This window comes from Myotis nattereri (assembly GCF_964212035.1).
Source record: "Myotis nattereri genome assembly, chromosome: 2".
In the NCBI taxonomy this organism is placed as follows: Eukaryota; Metazoa; Chordata; class Mammalia; order Chiroptera; family Vespertilionidae; genus Myotis; species Myotis nattereri.
The window spans coordinates 185,090,585-185,112,969 of NC_138076.1; the positions used below are offsets into that span (position 1 = coordinate 185,090,585).

The 22,385-nt window shown below is 35.8% G+C and overlaps 1 protein-coding gene across 1 annotated transcript in view; it reads right to left on the reverse strand.

Annotated features, from left to right (window-relative positions):
• PDE3A (phosphodiesterase 3A) overlaps nt 1–22,385 on the reverse strand; it is a gene marked incomplete at its 5' end in the record, with an annotated part of 247,394 nt that overhangs the window by 144,022 nt on the left and 80,987 nt on the right. The window lies entirely within an intron of this gene.

A 22,385-nucleotide genomic window follows, 5' to 3' on the forward strand; every position in this document is an offset into this window, starting at 1 on the left:
AGAATTGAGACAATGGAATGAAGAACAAAAGGTTGAAGGCAAGGCAGAAAGTTAAAACAAAATTGAGTTAAATGTTTTCTGAAATGTTTATTAAACTAAATAGAGCTCATTATCCATTAACAAATACCAATTTGTTAGAAAGAACAGCACATGGAGTTACACAGAGAAATCCCTTTTTTGCAGAGATCAGAGATAAGCTAAAAAAATCATATTTTCTCTTACTCAAAAGACTAGAAAGTATAAATAAAATTTTCATTGACTTTGAAGAACATACAAAGATATATCTACCTCAGTTTATTATGAGTGGGTTATTGTTTAATAAGCAAAATTTTAAATGTCAAAATATATATAAAAATTAGAACAGACTTTGCAACTGAGTTATATAATATACTATGCCAATACCATTAAGCATAAAATACTTTTGAGTGATAAAAAACCTCAAGGTAATTACAGTAATTAGTTCACTGTTAATTTTAGGCCTGGGCAATAGCTAGATAACTAAGAGAGGCTATGGTTTGGGGTCAGGGATAAATTCACATTTATTACAAAATTCTGTCTACATTACCTACTATATACTGAAATTAAGAAGTATCTAGGTAACATTTAACAAGATTTTAATATAAGGAGATATTTTACAATACTCAATTAAAAAAAAATCCTAGCTAAATTGAGTAAAGTGGGTATGTGAAGAGTGAAGAGATAACCTAAGTTTATTTCATCAAAGATATATATTCAGAGCTATCTTGACAATAATTGCATGAAAGATTAAGAGTATTATAAGTTTTTTTAAATCAAGTTTTTAATATCTATGCATCTGTACTCACACTTCTATTTGGAGGATGAAAGTCTATGAGCAGTAAAATATGTTAAAACTGCACAGATATTACATGACATAACAATAATGCTTAACTTCCCTCCAATTTTTTCCTCTGGGTTGAAAAGAGATTGAATATTAAGGCGTGGAAAAAATATGACTTCTCCATAGCAACTAACCAGAAAGTAGATTTTAAAATAATATTGTAGAAACAGTGGAATTTAAAGATATAAGAGAGGACAACATGCATTTTGCATTTTAATCTAATCAAACACATCAAAATACAACTATCTCTATATATTGAAAAGTCAAAGTTCTAATTCAAACAACAAGTACATTGTACTGGGTTATTCTCAAAGTAATGTGTCACTGTTTTTCTCATTTTCAGGTCATTTGTTAAAATTTTCTCTAGTTTACAGTGTTTTGGGAGTTTTGAGATGAAGACTGATATTTGGTCATCAAATCTCTTTGTTAATGTGATTTGTAAAAGATGTGTATGAAAAGTAGTACTACTATCAAGGTAGGAAATACAACCTTCACATTTTTATAAAAGAATCAAGTAGAAACTTTTCTTCACCAATTCCTACTTCATATCGTACTCTGCACTTTCTAGGAAAAAGAAATCAAGGCTTTCCCTTCCACAGAAACATGAAACATTGCTTTTGAAAGACTGGAAGCAACTGACTAAAAACTAAGCAATTGTTGCCAATTAAATCTGTAGTACAGCTGCACCCATTTAAAAAGAGCAGCTGTTGAAGAAATAAAAGTACATTCTCTGCATCAAACTATAAAACATTAAAAAACATAGTGACATTTGATTAAATGGGTATTTATTAGCGACAGCTCCATATGGCTTTCACGCAGATGCTTTTACATAAACACCAGCTTCTCCTTTCACACTAGAAGTTGAGCAGTGCTTGTCTCTGAAACAGACACACGTAGCTCCAATTCTGTCTTGGAGAAACAATTTTTATTTTAAAGTGCATTATAGCCAGGCCAGCTTGAGGATGCATAACCAGGCTCTAACGTTTTGCATTTTTCTACTCTGGGTGCCAGAATCTGCTCTCTTCAACTAAAACTCAACTTTCTTGTCCTCAACTTGTACTGGATATTTTCTTTCCCGTGTGCTCCTGAGTAAAGCATTATCTGCTCCTTTAAGGAAATACATACCTATAGAAATAGAGAGAATGTTTGTATGTCATGCCTTTCTGGTCAGTTATTTTGAAACAAAAATATTTGTGCTTCTGTAAGGGTAAGAAACAACCTTCTAGGTCAGGTTTTACTGATGTTTTTGTTTTACAGTGCAGAAAAAAAATAAAAGAACACACATGAACAATGCATAAATTTAGTTACTAAAATAATTTTTTTTCCAGCTAAACGATCAATTACACAGTCGTGAGAGTTAAAATAACAAGGAGAAATAATGAAGTGCTTTCCATAATCGTTAGAGAAGAGTCACTGTGGGAGCTTGTTAAACATATGTATTTACCAGTCACTTCCCTAGAGATTCTGGATCAATTGTTTAAGCGAAGAGTCTGGGTCGAGTTTGTGAGATTTAAGAAGAGATCCTGTGAGCAACAAATGGGATTCATTTTAATATTTTAAAAAGATACAAACAAAGATTAAAATGTTTCTTGTGGGTTTTTTGGGGGTTTTTTTTGGGGGGGTGGGGTGGGGATGGGGGCTATTTCATTATGTTACTTTCTAAGGAACTTGCAAGGAGTAGGTTCCAGGTGTCCAGGTTTGGTTGGGTTTAGATTAATATTGTAAATGTCTTTTTATCCAGGTGACCAAGACTGATAGTTGATTAACAAATAGTCAATGCAGTTGAGTCACATAGAGAATCATTTAAGCAAATTAAATGTACATAAAATAAATATTTCATTTTAACTTGAAACACTCATTATTTATACATTCATTCCCAATCTTCTTATGAAGGACAAGTCCCTACAAGGAACTGGACTCCTACTTGGTTTTCCATGTCACCGTTAAGAGAAAGATAATTCAAACATCTGTAATGCAGCAAGGTTATTTGACCTTTACAGTTCCCCAAATATTTCACAATTCTACCATTACTCCTAATTTAACATACATGCCATATCCACTGGGCCTGCATCAAGCCATCCAGAAAAAGCATTTAACCAAGTTTTCATAAAAAAAGAAACAATATTAGGCTGCTTATATCTCAACAGTTAATAGAATTTTTAATTATCTTATTACAATAGTTAAGTCTAAGTGGGAGCAAACACAATTTATGGTATAGTAAATATAAATTTGGGAACAAACAGAAGTAATGCATATCAGTTGTTGGTGTTGTGTGTTTTTTTTAACAGAGACTGGAGAGCACTGGTTAGATAGATCACTGGTTGAGGGGAGGTCAATGAAGAGAATTTCTCCTGTGCTTTTATTCCATAACTTGAATAATATTCTGTCTTCACTATCATTGATAGTTTTGTTTGGTTAACTTCTCCCCTGGAACTATCTTTATTATGTTCTTATCTTATCTTAAGTTATGGAAAATGTTATTCACAAATATTCTTCTTTTTCCTGCCCTCCCATGGTTTTTAAATTGAATAGAATAGCTTCTGGGCAAGTCATGGCCAAAAAGAAAAAAAAAAAAGAAATGAAGAAAGAAAGGAAGAAAGAAAGAAAGAAAGAAAGAAAGAAAGAGATGATATGTTATCCAAAGCAAACATCAGAGGAGAGAAACTTCTCTCCATGAGAAGAAAATGGTCACTAGATCAAATTAAGAAAATTTATTTCTAATAGACTTGCAATGAATCAAGGCCTTTTTTAAATAATAACATTACTGTTAATTTTGCAAACGCTCTATCATATTTGAGAAATAAAACTATTAGAAAACATAATTAATCATGTTAAAATACATAATGCCTAGTGCATACAAGAGTTCACCCATAACCAGAATAATTTTAAAATCATGAATCTATACTACTTGTCTGAGAAAGAAGTTAAAGAAATAACTGTAAAAGCTCTGTTATATAGCAACAACATATTATATAAGCTGGAAAATGTTCTGTTGCTTTGACTTGGGCTTTATCCTGTGATTTTTTTTCTACAATTAACTGTGTCATTTTATTGCAGTGACACTAAATCCCTCTTATTGGTTGGCCGCTAGCACATTTCCAAGAAGACCCCAAATTATATGCACGTTCTCTTCAAAGATAGTGGAGAATTTGGCTTCCAAAGTCTTATACATGAGGCCAGAAAACTAGAGCAAGAACTTCCTGGAGACCTGGACAGAGTTATTCATCTTCATTGCCATCCCCATGGCCCAAAGAAAACATTTTCTTAGATACTTGCTTTTGTCAAAGGTGGTGAAAAGAACTCGGAATTTGATGATTAAATCTTGACAAGCTAATAAGCCTTTTAATCATTTAGGATTTCAGGTTTAGATAGTCTACCTTTCTGGGGTTTTTTTCTCTAACTGCACTAGCATGAATCAATGTCATCCCAATAAATTTAATACAAAAAGAGAAAAAAAGATTTTATTGTATAATGTTCAACTATTAACATGCAAAAGAATTTCAAGTAATGGGGAGGCTCTCCTAAGCAATTCCAGCTGCAGAAGTCTGTGATCCAAGTGTCCTCAGTGTAATTTGAATCACTTTCCAACCCCAGTTTTTGTCATGCTGGCCCCAGGAAAGCATTTTATAAAAGTGCTCATGTCTGATCATGAGCTCAAAGGACCAAAACTTAGATAATATGAAGAGCCACCAAAATATTTTCCTTCAATGAGACTCCTTTTCCTTAACTTCCTTTTAACTCCCAGCACAGGGTAATTTTTCCATTCGAGGCCTCAATAACAGGCAAGAGATGTGTCATGACATATCACAGGAGAATAAACAAAGAGAAACAAGTAGAAATACTGGTATTTTACATAAACTTTAGCAACGAGCAAGGAGGAGTGGCAAAAAGGTATTCTGGAGATAGTACAATCACCTTACACCCCCTCCACCCCCCTCAAAAAGAGAGGAGTCCATCAATATGCACAGCAATGAAACTTTTAGAACATCCTGCATCTGATATACTTCATAGAGAGAAAAATGTTTATTCAATGTTTTTAAACTTAACTGTGTCAGCTATCTTTGAAAAAAATGTTTTAAACGATATTTAGAACTAAAGATACTATAGTTCCGCTGTTACCCCTGAGAAATACTATAATATTACCTGAAAAATCATAAATCAATCCAGCTAATTACTATTTTTTTCTAAGCAAAAGTATAGATAAGAAACCTGGCCATGAGAAATTGTGAGTTTTAATTAGTGTTGAAATGTCACAAGTAAATATTTTCAAATTTAGTGTACTTACTATCACTCCCTTTTGTTAAAATGGTGAGGGGAATGCATGAGAAAATTCAGACTAACAAAAAAAAATCCAACCAGATAAATCTAGACAAAAATGCATGTGCCTAAAAATGATTTGGGGTTCATAATAAAAGAGCAACTTTTTTAGGTTAGTATTAAAAATATTGAAAAACAGCCCATAAAATACTGGCATGTTCCTGGTGTTTATAAGGATTTTGTAATATATAATTATCCCATCAAAATGTGTTCTGTTTACAAAAGAAAAATGTAATTTAAATTATATTTCAAAATAGGTAGTCTATTTGGATAAAAAGTATTATTTCCTGGAAATGTTTACAATTATAAGAAAATTTTACATAATTACATTTATGAACAATTTTTTATTTTGTGGACGATATCCAATATTGATTGAGTTGTTATTGAGTGTCAGGCACTGTGTTGGATACTGAAAATACCAACAAAAAAACAAGAATAAGCGTAACCAGAGACTCACTGAAGGCAGTTTGTGTAGGGGGTAGGGTTATGGGCTCTGGGTCCAGAACTTATTCATGTGACATCACCTACGTGCTTCCAGATCTTGATAGGATGAAGATATATGAAATGTAAATGACTGCCTGGGGTGTTTATGTCTGATTACTGCTATCACTATTTTTCTTTCCTCAGCACAGTCTTTGGAACCAATGTGCTTTCCAATTTAGCAGACTGTCTCCCAACATGGCTCCCTCGTTGGTTCCACATGGACCAAGATGTCAAAGGGAATAAACCACCCTCATTCCTAAGAGCACTTTAAAATAAAAATGTACATGAAGAGCAATTCCTAAAGTTAATTATCCCTCTCTCACAGTCATTATGATGAACATCGCAATTGATGTCAGACTATTTTGGAAGAACATGAGTCATCTGCGGAACCTTAAAGCCTTACCCATTTTATTTATTTGTTTTTAATTAATTATTTGAGAAATGAGTACTTCCGATATTTCAAGAAGCCAATTTGTGGCTTCTGGCAGGAGATTAGATCTGAAGAGAACTGCTTCCCCTGGTGACAAAAAAGACAGGCAAGCTGTTGGAGCAGATGAATCATGAAAAGACTTTTCAAGCTCCATTTTTGGTTGTTATAAAGGAAGGGGCGTGTGTGTGTGTGTGTGTGTGTGTGTGTGTGTGTGTGTGTGTGATGTTTTTCAGAAAGGATCCAGTTGCTGTTTAAGGGTCTCATTCCCAAGGCTAACATACTCAGAGAAAAAGAAATCTTCCTAGGTGTCTTCCTCTTACACATAAGAGAGTTTCTTTAAAGCAGGAATACTGTAATTACTTTAAAATATAAAACTCTTCCATCCCTTAAAAGGTCTCTAGCACATTGAATTACACATAGAAGAACACATGGTTCTGCATGGGACTGTAAATCGTGACATGTGCAAAGGCTATAAGGTAGGACACTTGAGAATGAAGGAATATGCATTCCCTATATATGCAGCAAAAAATACATATTTGTTTATTCTTGGCAAAATATTAAAAAATGAGGCTTTTGGATTACTCAACAATGTATGGAATCTCTTCAGGTAGAATTTAGTTAACATTACCGTATTTGTCAACTTAATTCATAGCATGTTTAAGGCACGTTAGCTCAATAGTCATAATTATATATTAATGTGTTAAGAACTAGCCAAAAATAAAAGTTTCAAGCTGTTTTATAAGCCTTTTTGCTACAATTCAATGAACAAAGCTTACATATGAAACAGATTGCCTCAGTGGAAAATTACATTGTTCCTCCTCCTCTTGAATCTCAGAGTCAAGCAAAGAAACTGCGGGTAACAAAATTTAATGAACTTTTTAAAAAAGCATTATTTTTTTCCAGTTTATATAAAGCACTATTTCTCTTAGTAATATTTATGGCTAAAAAGAGATATTTATTATTTATAATAATAATAATTTAGCTCATCAATCCTAAACTCAAATTTTGAATAGTTTTTAAAAACAGATGTAACTAACGCCTCTACTCACTCATATAAATACATCAAATCAAGAGGAAAAATTAAAATATTAGAAATGAGAATAAGTCTAAAAATAAATTTTGTACTAGAAATAATCCCTCTATGAGATAATTATTAGGTTTCAACATTAAGAGTAGAAAATAACTTTTATTTAATACCAAATATTTTGGCATCATTTTATAAACAACAGAAAAATTAGATGTACAAGTTAATTGAGTGGCACTATTTCTATCTGCAAGACGGAGAAGCATGTATAAAAATTTTCTAAGTGTCATATGATTTTGAAAACATGAAATATATATTTTAAAGTTACTTTTAAACAAGCAGGAGAAATACTTCAATTTTGTTTTAATTATCAAGGTGCTGGTTTAAAAAAAAAACCCCACAAAGACTAACATATGTGGATGTTAATTCCAGCTCTTCCTTATACCCTAGACAAGTGATTTAACTTCTACAAACCTCCAACTCCTTAAAAGGGGGGGTGGAGAGAAGGACTTAACAAAGCAAATTGGAATCCCTTCTTACTTGCAAACTATACGAAAATTATCATGATTATTAAGATTATAAATTTTCTGGCATATGGTATTGTTTTGCTATGGTAATTTTTAAAATGGGTAAAAGAGGTATTTATAGTGGAAAAATTAAACTCATACTTTTTTTAATAGTAATTCCAGATTTCAAAGACAATTCCTAATCAAATGTATAGAACCATTTTGCTCCAAAAAAATATCCAATGGACTTAGAAATTCTTGAAAATGTGCCCCCGCCCCCTTTACTGGTAAGGAAGTGCTCACCAAGTTTTTACAGAAGAGAGAAATATCCTCAAAATGTGGCTCAGCAGTGATTATATGGATGGAATGAGCAGTTGATGTACCTGTGCTAACTTCCTGGACAGTATTAGAAGACAAGTCAATTTCTCTTTTATTTTTTTTTTCTTTTCTCATAATCAACTCCTGTTATCCCAGACAAACAAATGCTCAGTTGCCATTTCATTGCTGATGGTAGAAAAAAATACAGGGCATTCAGCAATTATATTCTTAATAATTTTAAATGTATAGTTTAATAAGTACTGACATTTTTGGCCCACAGATTCAAAACAATTTGATGGGATTTTCCAAGGTTTGTAATTTTGTTGACATATCTTTTTAGTCTTTGGGGAAGGACTTTTCATCTAAACCTCAAGGCATTGGCTTAAATCCCTGTGGACCCAAACATATGTTCAAGAGACTTACAGTCAATCCATCTTGGACAATTTAGATAATCACATGGAATGAATTCCCCTTCGGTGCCAACTGTATTCTCCTGCAGTAGGTTCACAAGATACATGATGCCAAGAGATGGAAGAGGGCAGGCCATGATTAAGACGGACTAATGATCTAAAACTTGCCTTTAAGTTTCCATTTTTAGGGCAGAAATATCATTGAATTACTCATATACTCAGTCAAGTTTCCCTGAATGCTTCTTGAGATCTTTATATTAATCATTCTGTATGCCAATCACAGAAGAGCAGAAAATCTCCATTTATTAGGATCACAACATTCATCAAATCTGTCTCACAAAACTCAAATATGATATAATCAAATATCATATAGCATAATATATGTATCATATTTGTCTCCCCTTTACTACCTGGCACTGATATTACTAAGGCATTGATTTTTCCCAGTCTAAAGACATTATAAATCAATTATAAGCATGTGATATTAGTATTTTGCTTGTCAATAATAGCAATGCTGTGATAATATTTTTCTAAATATTTTTGCATATTTCAAAATAAGAATAAAAGCCAAAAAAGAACAAACTTTTTTTTATAGATAAAAGAAAGGACAATAAATTAGATAAAATTCAAGTGATTAAAGCAAAGACATCCAAGTTAAGAACTACACCTAATTTTAAATTCCATAACTTCTAACCCAAGCTTAAATACAAACTGAAGCATTTGAACAATTCTTGTGCCTATGGTTTCTTGGCTCTGAATCTCTTTACTCATTTCTACATCCATGCTTATCTACCACCAGCCTCTTGCATTCCCCACCAATGGTTCCAAGAACATCTGTTTTTCAGTTTCTTCCTTTATTAAGAGTAGAGTCTGTGTCTTCAGCCCACTTAAATCCCAATTTATTTTCAGAAACAAAAAACCAAAGTTCTTTCCTTTGTTCAGTACATACCAAGCAAGCTTAACGTTAATAAATTATTTAATTAGGCAAAGAGGTTGCAAAAGGGCTTTGCATCATGTTTCTCCCCTTGACTTAGATCCTGCCATAGAACAGAACTCTCATGGAAAAGCAAGAGTGAGCTCACCAAGGGGACTCGGCCCAAGAATTTGGACATTTTACTGACTTTAATGTGGCAGAAAAGAGAGTAGGAATTTGAAAAGATAGAGTACATATAAATATATATTATACTAGAGGCCCAGTGCACAAATCGTGCATGGGTGGGGTCCGGCTGGTCCAGCTGGCCCAACCCCAGTCAGCGGATCAGGGCTGGGCCTGTCAGGAGGAGGAGACAGCAGGAGGTTGGCCGGCTAGGCCAGCTGGGGGGAGGGGCCTTGGATAATTGGCCAGCAGGCCCTGCCCCTGATTGGGGTGGGGGGAGCTGATTAGGGGCAGGGCAGCTGTGGGGAGGGGCTGTGGGTGGTGGGCTGGCTGGCCCTGTCCCCAAATGGGGTAGGGTGGGCCAATCTGGGGTCGGTGGCTGGGGGAGGGGCTGGAGGAGGTTGGCCGGCCAGCCCCACTCCCTGATCAGGCCGGTTTTCTGGCCACAATGGGCATCATAGCAACCAGTCATTCTGGTCGTTACGGCGTTACAGTCACTGGCTTTTTATATATATAGGTTTTCCCTACATTTAGCATAAGAAGTGGATGAAAGGAAAGGGGAACCTTGCCTCATCATTAAACAGCATCAATAGTAAGCTAAAGAGATTTCTTAACAAATAATTAGGCTAATAGGCTAATCAAGCCTGTGAAGAGTCAGGAGTCACAGCACCCCCACATCTACATCCAAAAGAAAAATGAAACATAAGCTTATTTGCTGTGGTAGGCTGGATATGAGCCCCAAAGATATCCACATCCTAATCCCTGAAACCTGGGAATGTTATCCCATACAGCAAAAGAGACTTTGCAGATACGATTAAAAATTATGACGTAAGATTTTGAGATGGTGAGATTATCCTGAATTATTTGGGTGGTCCCAAAAGTCATCACAAGGGTCCTTATAAGAGGGAGGCAGAAGAAAACCCAAGAACAATAGTGGCAGAGGCAATGAGAGGAGAAGACACTAAGCTGATGGTTTGAGGATGCAGACAGAGGCCAGAGCCAAGGAATGCAAATCTAGAAACTGGAAAATATATTCTTTCCCCTAAAATCTCTGGAGGGAGAAACGCCTGCTGAAACCTGGATTTTGCACCAGTGAAACTGATTTCATACTTCTGACCTCCAGAACTGTCAGAGATTAAATGTGCATGGTCTTAAGCTACCTAGTTTGTAGCAATTTGTTATAGCAGTCATAAGAAATTAATACAATTACAATTTAAAAAAATCATCAAATGATCACCTTAAAGATAATGAAAATTCAAGAAAATACTAAGAAAAAACACCCACAACTAACATAACTGAAAAGGATACATGTCCAAAGTATATGAGGAATTCCTATGGAAGAATAAGAGGACAAGTGTCTGATAATAAAGTGGCCAGAGAGGCATTTCATGAATGGCTCCTAAATATTTGAAAAGAGGTTCAACTTCATTGAAAATCAAGAACATGAAAATTAAAACCATAGTAAATTCCATTTGATACCAATAAGACTTGTTGGCATGTAAAACAATGAGAATTCATATAATCTCTTAGGGAGAGTGTATATTGATTGTTGCATCCACTTTGGAGTGTGGTTTAGTTCTATTCTAGAGAGTTGAACAAGTACATACAGTATGACCCAGCAAGTCACTCCCAGGTGTACACCTTGAACATATATGTACCTGTACATGTGCACTAGAGACCACATAGAATTTTATGCATATTGTTAGTAATATTAAAAAATATGAGGAAAATCCAAAAGTCCATCAAACAACAATGGATAAATATGTTGTGGCATAGCAGCTTCAGACAATGAATTAATAAGTAGTGGGAAACACCAATGGCCACAGACACTGGGGCAGTGGGGGCTTGCCCGGGGTGGGGGGGAGGGTCAATTGGGGAAAAAAGAGACATATGTAAGACTTTAGACAATAAATAAATAAATAAATAAATAAATAAATAAAGAATAAATAAATAAATAACTAGTGGGATATGAATGAACTACAGTAAGTCCTCACTTAAAGTCTCACTAGGTTCTCGGAACCTGCAATTTTAAGCAAAACAATGTAAAGCAAAATCAATTTCACCATAGGGCAAGTGATACTAACAAGAGTTAAGTCCCTATAATAGATATCTTGTCACAAAAACGTCACCAAGCTTCTAAGTAAAGAGCTAAAATACTTCCAATATTAAACACTGAAATAAATGTGAGCTATACATTTATGTGAAGATGAATAAGAACAAGTAAGATGACTTTTTTCCAACCTGCTTATTCCATTGTAGGGTCAAGGGTGACCAGAGTCTCTCCCAGCAGCTCCAGGTGTCAGGTGGGAACCAACCTTTGACGGGATGCCTTTCCATCAGAGGACACACGCTCACACTCATGCCCACACTCACTCAGGACAATGTAGACACAGCAATTCACCTAACATGCATATATTTGGGAAGTGGGAGGAAACCAGAATATGGGAGAAAACCCATGCAGACAAGGGAGCACGTACAACATCTAAACAGACAGTAGCACTGGTCAACAATCTCCCCCCCATCAACAACATTTTAATGAAATTGTGTTTATTTATCAAAATGACGTATTCAAGGAAATGCTCTATAGTAATAAACATCAACCTAGTTGGATCTCAAAAAGTTGGGTGAAGCCCTAGCCAGTTTGGCTCAGTGGATGGAGCATCAGCCTGCGAATTGAAGGGTCCAGGGTTCAATTCCCAGTCAAGGGCACATGCCTGGCTTGTGGGCTTGATCCCCAGTAGGGGGCATGCAGGAGGCAGCCAATCAATGATTCTCTCTTATCATTGATGTTTCTATCTCTCTCCCTCTCCCTTCCTCTGTGAAATCAATAAAAAATGTATTTAAAAAAAAAGTTGGGTGAAAAAAGTCATGGAAAAATAAACACAGTATAATTTCAATATTACAAGTCAAAAATATGCAAAAATAAACATATATACTTAAAAGATTCTTCCTATTCAAAAAAGCAAAAGAATTATTTTTTATAAAATTTAAGATATGGATGAACTGTGTAAGGAAGAAAGGAGGACTGGATCATGGTAGTGTCTCCAGAGAGCTAAAGACACACTACTAGTAATGATCTGTTTGTTTGTATTTTAAAAAAATATATTTTAGTGATTTTTTTTTTACAGAGAGGAAGGAAGAGGGATAGAGAGTTAGAAACATTGATGAGAGAGAAACATCGATGAGCTGCCTCCTGCACACACCCTACTGGGGATGTGCCCTCAACCCAGGTTCATGCCCTTGACCGGAATCGAACCTGGGACCCTTCAATCCACAGGTTGATGCTCTATCCACTGAGCCAAACCAGCTAGGGCATGATATGTTTCTTAAGCTGAACAGTAGAGTATCAGTTTGCTACTCTTCATACTGTACATATATCATACACCCTCTTTCACGTGTATCATAGTCACGATTAAAAGCTTTTATCTACAAAACTTCAATGCTATAACTCACCAGAACTGGGATTATACCAAATTAGACACTATTTCTAAGATCTATCTCCCTATTTAAATTTTTCATTACTGATTACTGAAAAAAAAACTTAATGTTTTACAACTAAACTACTTGTAAAATCATACACAACAAGTTTGTACTGAGTGTCACTTAAAATATGTTAACTTTAAAAGGTTTACTGTGTTGGTAATCATTTCAATTTATTTGAAAAAGAGATTTTATACACTTTTTAATATACTTAGATATTTAGCTGCATTTGTTCCCAAAACTTTTGCCTTTTAATCCAAGCCAGATTTTAAAATTCCTCAAAACAAGATTAAGCTACACATTCCAACATCTAAAAAATTTCAGAGGGAACTCTGATAAGATTTAGACTTTAAACCACTTTATTTTTTCTCAGGATATGGAGAGTCACTCGCTACTTACTGTTTTTCTGAGACATAGTTCTTAAGATGAGTTGCAGCTGTGATCTCGTGGTCATTTTGATTAATAAAACCCCTGAGGGATTCAGAGAGATATTTAACAACCAAAGAGTGCAGGGTTTTATATCTAACTGAATAGTTGCACCTTTAGTAAAAAGGAAAAAGAAAATGGTCCCTCACTTCAAGTTTCCAGAATTTCCCACTGATTGGGGTTTGCAGTGGCAGTGGAGGGAGGAGTTGAAGCTGCTGGAAGGTACAAAGGCTAACCCCCCGCCCCGGCCCCCCATAAAATTGACCCAAAGAGACCAATTATCAGGCAGCAGAGATTTTCCACTAAATACTCTGGGAAAAAAAAAATGAAAGAAAAATACATTCCATTAGCTCAACTTGTTAAAAACACTGAATTGCTTTATGCAACTGCTAAGGAACTCCTTCTTGGTTGTTTTTTCTCACCCATTTTTCCCAGGAAATATGTTAAAAATATGTTAAACATTCTAAATCCTGAGCCCAGTTCTGATCAGAATCTCTGAGGGTGATACCAAAGAATCACCTAGGTTAGGCTGACATACATTAAATTGTATGATTCTACAAGGGACTATAGACCTTAAGTGGGTAGAGATGTATCTGTCTCTTTCAGTGTTAACTCAGGTTCACCAGTATGAAAATAAGGGCTCTTTATGGTTCACACATTTTCTGACTAATCACGTCACTGTCACTCTGCTCCACAAACATTCTAAATCAGCCGTGGGCACGGCCCGCGGGCCGGATCCGGCCCATTTGAAATGAATAAAACTAAAAAAAAAAAAAAAAAGACCGTACCCTTTTATGTAATGATGTTTACTTTGAATTTATATTAGTTCACACAAACACTCCATCCATGCTTTTGTTCCGGCCCTCCGGTCCAGTTTAAGAACCCATTGTGGCCCTCGAGTCAAAAAGTTTGCCCACCCCTGTTCTAAATGTTACCTTCTCCCATACCTCCTGAGTGCCAAGTACAGGAGCCTGCAAGCATATAACAATATTCAATAAATATTTTTTTAATGAGAAGACCAGAAAGATAGCCTTAAGAGGACTATATATCACATATCAAATATTATTTTGGTTATAAAGTCTAAAATTCTTTACTTCTTTGAAATGGGCAGCTTTAAATAATATTAATTTATCTAGAATTCAAAAACCTAGAATATGCACATGGTTTTTCCCTTTGCAGTCCCTACTCTAGGATTTTAAGTACTGAAGAACTTGAGGCAATAGAAGACCGATGGATTTGTCGCTCCTAAAGTAGTAATGTTGCTTTGTGCTATGGAAAGGAGAGCCCAGAGGAAAGAGAGTATGACCACACGCCATCTCCAGCAATGGGGATTCCTGGAGAGGCAGCACACAGGAAAGGAGATTAATGTAGGCCAGCGGTTCTCTCCTTGGGCTGCATGTTAGAATCATGTGGGAAGCACTTTCAAAACACCAACCTCTGACCCTGCACAGGATTTAATGGATCCAGGAGGGAACCTTGCACCAGTCATTCAAAAGTTCCGAAGGTAATTTTAGTGTCCAGGCAAGATTGTAAAACACTTGTAGGCAAATTAAACATTACATTGTTCTCTACCTACATGTACACCACAAAATCCTATGGAGATATTAAAGAATTCAAATGCTAGATTGCTCTCCAGATCTGTTGGCTCAATTTCCATGGTAAAGCCTGGTAATCTGCCATAGCAAAATAACAGTTATTTCATTGTCTCACAGTTCTGGAGCCTAAAAATTCAACGTCAAGGTGCCAGCAGGGTCAGTTTCTGGTGAAAGCTCTGTCCTTGGGTTGCAGATGGCCAGCTTCTCGCTGTGGCCTCATTTGGTGATGGAGGGGATAAGATGAGCTTCATAAATCAGAGGGCCCTAGGTTCATCCCCTAATAATAGTGGTCATACTTGAAACCAGAAAAGGCCCCTAAATGTCAGCCCACTCAGTCATCATCAATTCTTACTTCGCTCTGTTCTACTGAGTTCAGATAGAGCCTCAGAGTCCTTCTTAACACCATGTTCCTAACCAAGTAGAAACAACACTCAATATGAAACCCATTTTCCATCACTATTCTAAACACCACTATCTTATGCCATGAAGTCCATCAACAAATTTATTCATTTCATTAGACAAAGCTTTAGTATATATTTTTAAAAGAGTACCCTAATATCAGGGGTGGGCAAACTTTTTGACTCGAGGGCCACAATGGGTTCTTAAACTGGACTGGAGGGCCAGAACAAAAGCATGGATGGAGTGTTTGTGTGAACTAATATAAATTCAAAGTAAACATCATTACATAAAAGGGTACGGTCTTTTTTTTTTTTTAGTTTTATTCATTTCAAACGGGCCGAATCCGGCCCGTGGGCCGTAGTTTGCCCACGGCTGCTAGCTAATATGTAAGAAAAATAATGGATGTTGCTGAATGATTGCTGCTAAGCAAGTCAGAAAAAACACAACACAAAACAATCTGAGTTCTGTTAACACATGTATTAGACATAGAACAAATCAGGAAAGTGATTAATTTTTCTAGCTGTACTGACATATAATTGACATATAACATTGTGTAAGTTTAAGGTATACAGCATGTTGATTGGAGATACTTGTATGTTGTGAAATGATTACCACAGTAGTGTTAGTTAACAGTTCCATTACCTCACATAATTATCATTTCTCTTTTGTACGGAGAACATTTAAGATCTACTCTTAGCAACTTTCAAGCCTTTAATACAGCATAATTAACTATAACACCATGCAGTGCATTAGATTTCCAGAAGTTATTCATCCTGTAACTGAAAAGGTGTCCCCTTGGATCCCCATTCTCCCCACTCTCCAGGACCGGCAACCACCATCTTATTCTCTGTTTCTATGAGTTTGACTTTTTTTTTAAGGTACCACATATAAGTGATACCTCACAGCATTTGTCTTTCTCTATCTGACATTGCATTTCAGCATAGTGCCCCCAAAACCCACCCAAGTTGTTACAAATGTCATAAATTGCCTTCTTTGCCAAGGCTGAATAATATTCCACTGCGTATATGCACCATATCTTCTTTATACATTCATCCATAGATAAACACTTAGGCAGTTGTCATATCTTGGCTATTGTGAAGAATACTACAATGAACATGGGATTGCAGATATCATTTATAAAACCTGATTTCATTTCCTTTGGATATATACCCAGAAATGGGATTGCTAGATCATACAATGGCTCTATTTTTAATTTTTTGAGAAACCTCTATACTGTTTTCCACAGTGACTGCACCAATTTACATTCCCACCAACATGAAGGTACCCTTTTCTCTATATCCTCACCAATATTTATCTCTTTTCCTTTTGATGACACCATCCTAACAGGTGTGAGTTGATATCTCATTGTGTGTTATTTTGTTGTTGCAGCATTACCGATGTCCCCTATTCCACCCCCTCCACCCAGCCCTAGATTCACCCCAGACCTTCCCAACACGACTGTCTGTGCCCATGAGCTATGCATTTATGCATATATGTTCTTTGGTTAATCTCATTGTGGTTTTAATTTGCATTTCCCTAGCGATGTTGAGCATCTTTTCACAGTATCTGGTCACCATGTGTATGTCTTTGGAAAAATGTCTTTTCAGTCCCCCTGCATGCTTTATTTATTTATTTATTTATTTATTTATTTATTTATTTATTTTTAATTAAATCTTTATTTGTGAAAGTATTACATATGTCCCCCTTTTTTCCCCTATTGACCCTTCCAGCCTGCCCCGCCCTCCGCCCCAGGCCTTCACCACCCTATTGTCTGTGTCCATGGGTTATGAATATAATGCATACAAGTTCTTTGGTTGATCTCTTCCCACCCTCCCAGCTCTCTCCAACTTGCTTCTGAGATTCCACAGTCTGTTCCATGCTTCTTTGTCTCTGGATCTATTTTGTTCATCAGTTTATTTTGTTCATTAGAGTCCACATATGAGTGAGATCATGTGATACTTTTTAGCTTATTTTGCCCAGCATAATGCTCTTAAATTATATTATTTTCTTTATTGCTATTGAGTTGTATGAGTTCTTTATATATTTTAGATATAACGTCTTATCAGAGATGTGATTTGCAACTGTTTCCTACCATTCTGCAAGTTGCCTTTTCATTTTGTTGATGGTTTGTTTTACTCGCAGAAGCTTTTTAGTTTGACGTAATCCTACTTTTTCATTTTTGTTTTTGTTTCTTGTGCTTTCGTTGTCATATCCAAACAATTGTTGCCAGGAGAAAGAGATTAAATTTAAGATATGATTTCCAAGAAGAGGTAGAGATGGAATCAAATTTAGAAGAGAAGACACAATTTTCCAAAGTCATTTTTGGCAAAGAAAGTCATTTAGAGTTCCCTGAAAGCCCATAAAAGAACAGTTGTCCCATGGGAATATCTATTTTGTCTGCCTTCATTCTCCACACTGACATTTAACTTCAGAATTATTTACAATTAGAGCACTGTTAAGCTGGGTTAAATAATTTTCTGTGTTTTGATATCCTAAATAACTTACTATTTCCCTACTTCTTCCACACAATATGAATTTTCATATCTCATCTAAAATATGTGTTGTGTTAAAAACTATTATGCTTCTCTAGACATTATTTAGTATGCAATATCTTTTTAAAACATATAAAAGTGCCTGTGTTTACTAAAAGGAAATTTTATGTGTTTCTACTCTAGAAAAGTTCCTAAATAATTATTATCACCAACATAGCATTTGAATTAATTTATCCAACTCTGCAAGAGTCTATCAGTTTCTCTGGTGAACCAGCACCCTGCAGAAGTATGCTTCAGGAAAGTGACTTTGAAGACAATGGGAAAGACTGGAGGGGGGTGAGAGGCTAGAAACAGACCATGACCACCAGCGAGGTGGGAGATGACTAAATGGGCCCAGGCTGCGGGAATAGAGCGGAGTTGACAGATAGAAACTGACAGGACATTACAACATAGTAAAAGTGAGTAATGAAATTCAAAGGGCAGGCAAAAATGGATCTTGGATGTCACACTCAGGTAACTAGAAGGATACTGATTGCTGCGGAAGCTAGAAAAAACTGAAAATTTCAGTCACTCCAGGCTTAAAGAATGGCTTGGAAGCCCCTCAGGGTTAAACATGAACATATGTCTCAAAACCTTCCCCAAAAATAAAAATTAAAAATAACAAGGGGAATGGTGCGAAGTGATCTCTGCCTCCTCGTGCTTTGTGAGTCACGATTTTCAAGCCAACCAGCACTGGGTTCTGAAACGCAGAGAAGCGCCTGTGAGCTCCAAGGCTTTGGACTTGGCTTCCCAGTTCAGTTCAGCGTGGAATTGTGAGGGCTTGAAAAATTAGACCACGCTAGCGATACACGGACTGACAAAGTGGCAGCCTCATAGCATGCAAAATAAACTGTTTAGTTACCTCTCCTCTAGGGTCATTTAACAAAAAAACTCCTGCCAGTGAAGACATCTGAAACTTGGAGAGGGTGCCTTGTGGTTCTTCCACCCTTTGTGTAGAGAAGTCCTACTAAATCCAATTATGGTGCTTGCCAATCCATGACTACCATGCAGTGAACAAACACTTCTCAGGCACTCGTTTCTAATTCCTCTCCACAGTAGTTAGGTTAAAAGTCATAACAGCAACAGAAAATTATTCCCTGAAGTCTAGCCTGTCTGAAGCTGCATAATGGTGGAAGAGGAAGTGCAGGCAAGACCATCAGTACAACCTGAAACATTGCTGTCAGGGTAACTTGAGCTGCCTCTTCCATCTTTCTGTTTTTTTTTAAAATATATTTTATTGATATTTTTTACAGAGAGGAAGGGAGAGGGATAGAGAGTTAGAAACATCAATGAGAGAGAAACATCAATCAGCTGCCTCCTGCACACTCCCTACTGGGGATGTGCCCACAATCAAGGTACATGCCCTTGACTGGAATCGAACCTGGGATCCTTCAGTCCACAGGCCAATACTCTATCCACTGAGCCAAACCTATTAGGGCGCCGCTTGCATCTTTCTATATAACTACAATTCGCACGAACTTAGTAGGTGTCTGATGCCATGCCAGACAATTTATCATTATCGTTTCATTTAAGAACTCTAAACGGTCAGGCCTATTGATAGATCCACGTTATAGGGACAACTTTACCGGTGATCGAATAAGATCTAGAGAAATTAAATAACTTGCCCCAGATCAAAGGCTAGTGCAGGACTCAGTTGTCTGCCTCTTTAATTTCGACAAAAGGCTAATGATAATAAGCACTAGACGCAAATGCAAAATATGTAATATTTAACATTAAAATAAAAGAAAGCAAGATTCTGAGATAGCTCAGAGTATAAAAGGGAATACTCAGAACTTAATAGCAAATGAAAAAATAAATGCCATAATTAAGTTATAAATAGAGTTCAATCCTAGTAAAAACAATGTTGCAATCTTAAAACCTAAACAATGCAACTTACTTTACTTAAGCTTAAAGGACAAAAGTCACAAAATAGGCTACAAGAGGCAGACTTGCTATTAATTTAAATGAGTGTTTAAAGAAACGTTCTTATCCATTGAACAACATTCCACTGTTTAATTAGCTCAAACATTCAGATTTTAAGTGGATATCCTAACAACACATAAGAAATACAGTCCAGAATCTAGGAAAAGATGCCAGAAGATGCATTTTCAATGCTTTTAAGAGAGTATCACATACTTTAAAAAGTAAATCACAAAAGGGAGCTCTTTAAAAATTCTTTTATATAATCAAGAGTAATAATTCATTTTTATAAAACATCTAAATGCCAAAGCATTTAGGTCTAAGGGGTGATGGAAAAAGTACCAGGCAGGAACATAGGAAATCATTGTACAAAGCTTTGGGGCCTGGGTGTCCTCCGCTTTTTAAAAAGGGGTTTGGGTTAACCTATCAGGGGTTTGGGTTAACCTATCTTTATCATTCATTACCGAACTACAGATTCCTAGACACACAAACAAAAGGAGTGGAGTTATCATTGATCTCCTTTCTTTTATCTTCTTCTTAGAGAAGCCTTTCCAGAGATTTCACATATTTATAATTTATTGTTTCAACCAACTCTATCTGCTATTGCTCAAATTGGAATTTTCTAAAGGATGAAAACAACCAATAACTTAGAATTTATGTTTAACAGCTGTCCTCCTTTACTCCCAATTAGATAAAAATTGAGTGTACTTATAAAAATAATACACTGGTCAAGTAGTTCAACAACCAAGAAAAAACTTTGGAAGGCATATTTAACAAAGGCTGCCCACCCAACAATGAGAAAAACAAAGAAGTATACAAAAACCTAATAAAATTTGTGTTTATTTCTGTAATTTTTTAACTCAACTCTGGAGTTCAGAGGACAATTATTTTTTGCCCTATAACCATGTAATGGGAAACACACATTTTAGATCTCATTTTAGCATTCAAACTAAAAATCAATAATGGAGAAAGGCAGGTTCCTTTAGTAATTAGAGCAGGTGACGACTTCTAAGGAGGAGAAAAGGAAGAAACAATTTATCCTAAAATTCAAATCTTATCTGTCACACACAAAGCCACATTCAGGTAATCATTAATAGATTAAGCCATTTCCATATTCAGAATGAATTTTTCTACAGCATCAACTACACAAAAAAGATTAAGTCATTTCCATATTCAGAATGAATTTTTCTACAGCATCAACTGCACAAAAAAACAGAGCCAGAAACACAAAAATAGACAAAATGGCCCCTTACTATGAGACATTTTAAAATAATGTACTAGTCATTATTTAGTCTTAAAGCTACACTAAAAAAAAAAAAAAACACATTCACAATATTACTCATGGTTATGCATCATATGACACAGTCACCTAAACACAACTCAGAGCACCTTGTTCAATGGGTCACCACCTGGCACTTTTTCATCTCTTCCACCACCTCCTCATTTTATTGAAACAGATGCAAACTATTGCTTCCCAGTAAGAATTCTTAATTATTAGAGCTGTTAATGGTTGACATGCTTTATAAAAAATTTAAAACCCAACGTATTTGCTTGTAGAACAGAACTCGTTCTCTTCCCAGCTCCTGACTGTCAGTGCAAAGTGTTTGTGTTCCACAGAAGCATTCTGTGTCTTTGCCTGGCTTCCACGAGGTTGGCTGTCAGGGACTGGAATGGGAACCATTTCCACGTTGCATAACACAGTTCAGTGTACTGGACAAAGGGTGGGGCCTCTGGACTCCCAGGGACTATTTGAATGGATCTCTAGGGAACATGCTTTTCAAGAGGCAAAAGAGAGAAAAATAAATGGACCAGAGGGTCAGGTTTTAACCTGCTGACTTAGTTCATTGGCTCTTCACACTCAGCAATGGCCTCTAAACAGCTTCCATATAAACACAGTTTCTTATTGATCCAAAATCTCACAAGGGGAGATCTAAGATGAGTAATATTTTTGGCACATATTTGTATTGCTTATGCTACTTCCTTCTTCTGGAACACTGGTTTTGATATAGTCTCTCAGCTTCTAAGAAGTAAGAATCATTTGCTTTCCCCATTTTATCCATCTCTAGGATGTTCAACTTGTATATTTCCTATTTTATTCAGGATATGCTAGCATTTTAAATAAAAGTACTAATGATATTTAAATTCTAGAATATGGAAGTACTTAGCTTGGGAAGCAGGTATGAAGGGAATCACATCAGAGTTGTAGGCATGTGTTAGGCTACAACTTAATATGAACTAACATAAAGGACACTCTGTTCTTGAAATACATACACTGTAGAAATGGAAAAAATGGCATACTAATGAGGAGAAGAAATGTGTAGAGCAACCTCCAGTTTCACCGACTTGTATCTTCAGAAAGGAAGTTTTGATGAACTAAGAAAAACACAGAATTTTTATAAGCTATATGTAACTTCATATCTCTAAAAAAAAATAAAAATAAATAGGGTATAATGAACCTAAGAAACAGAAGTAAACAGTTATATACAAAGAGTTTATATGCTATGGCTAATCCTCTCATTTCATTTTAGGATTCTTTTATATTCTCATGCCATTAGGTGCTTCTTAATTGATAATACTGAGATTTTTCTTAG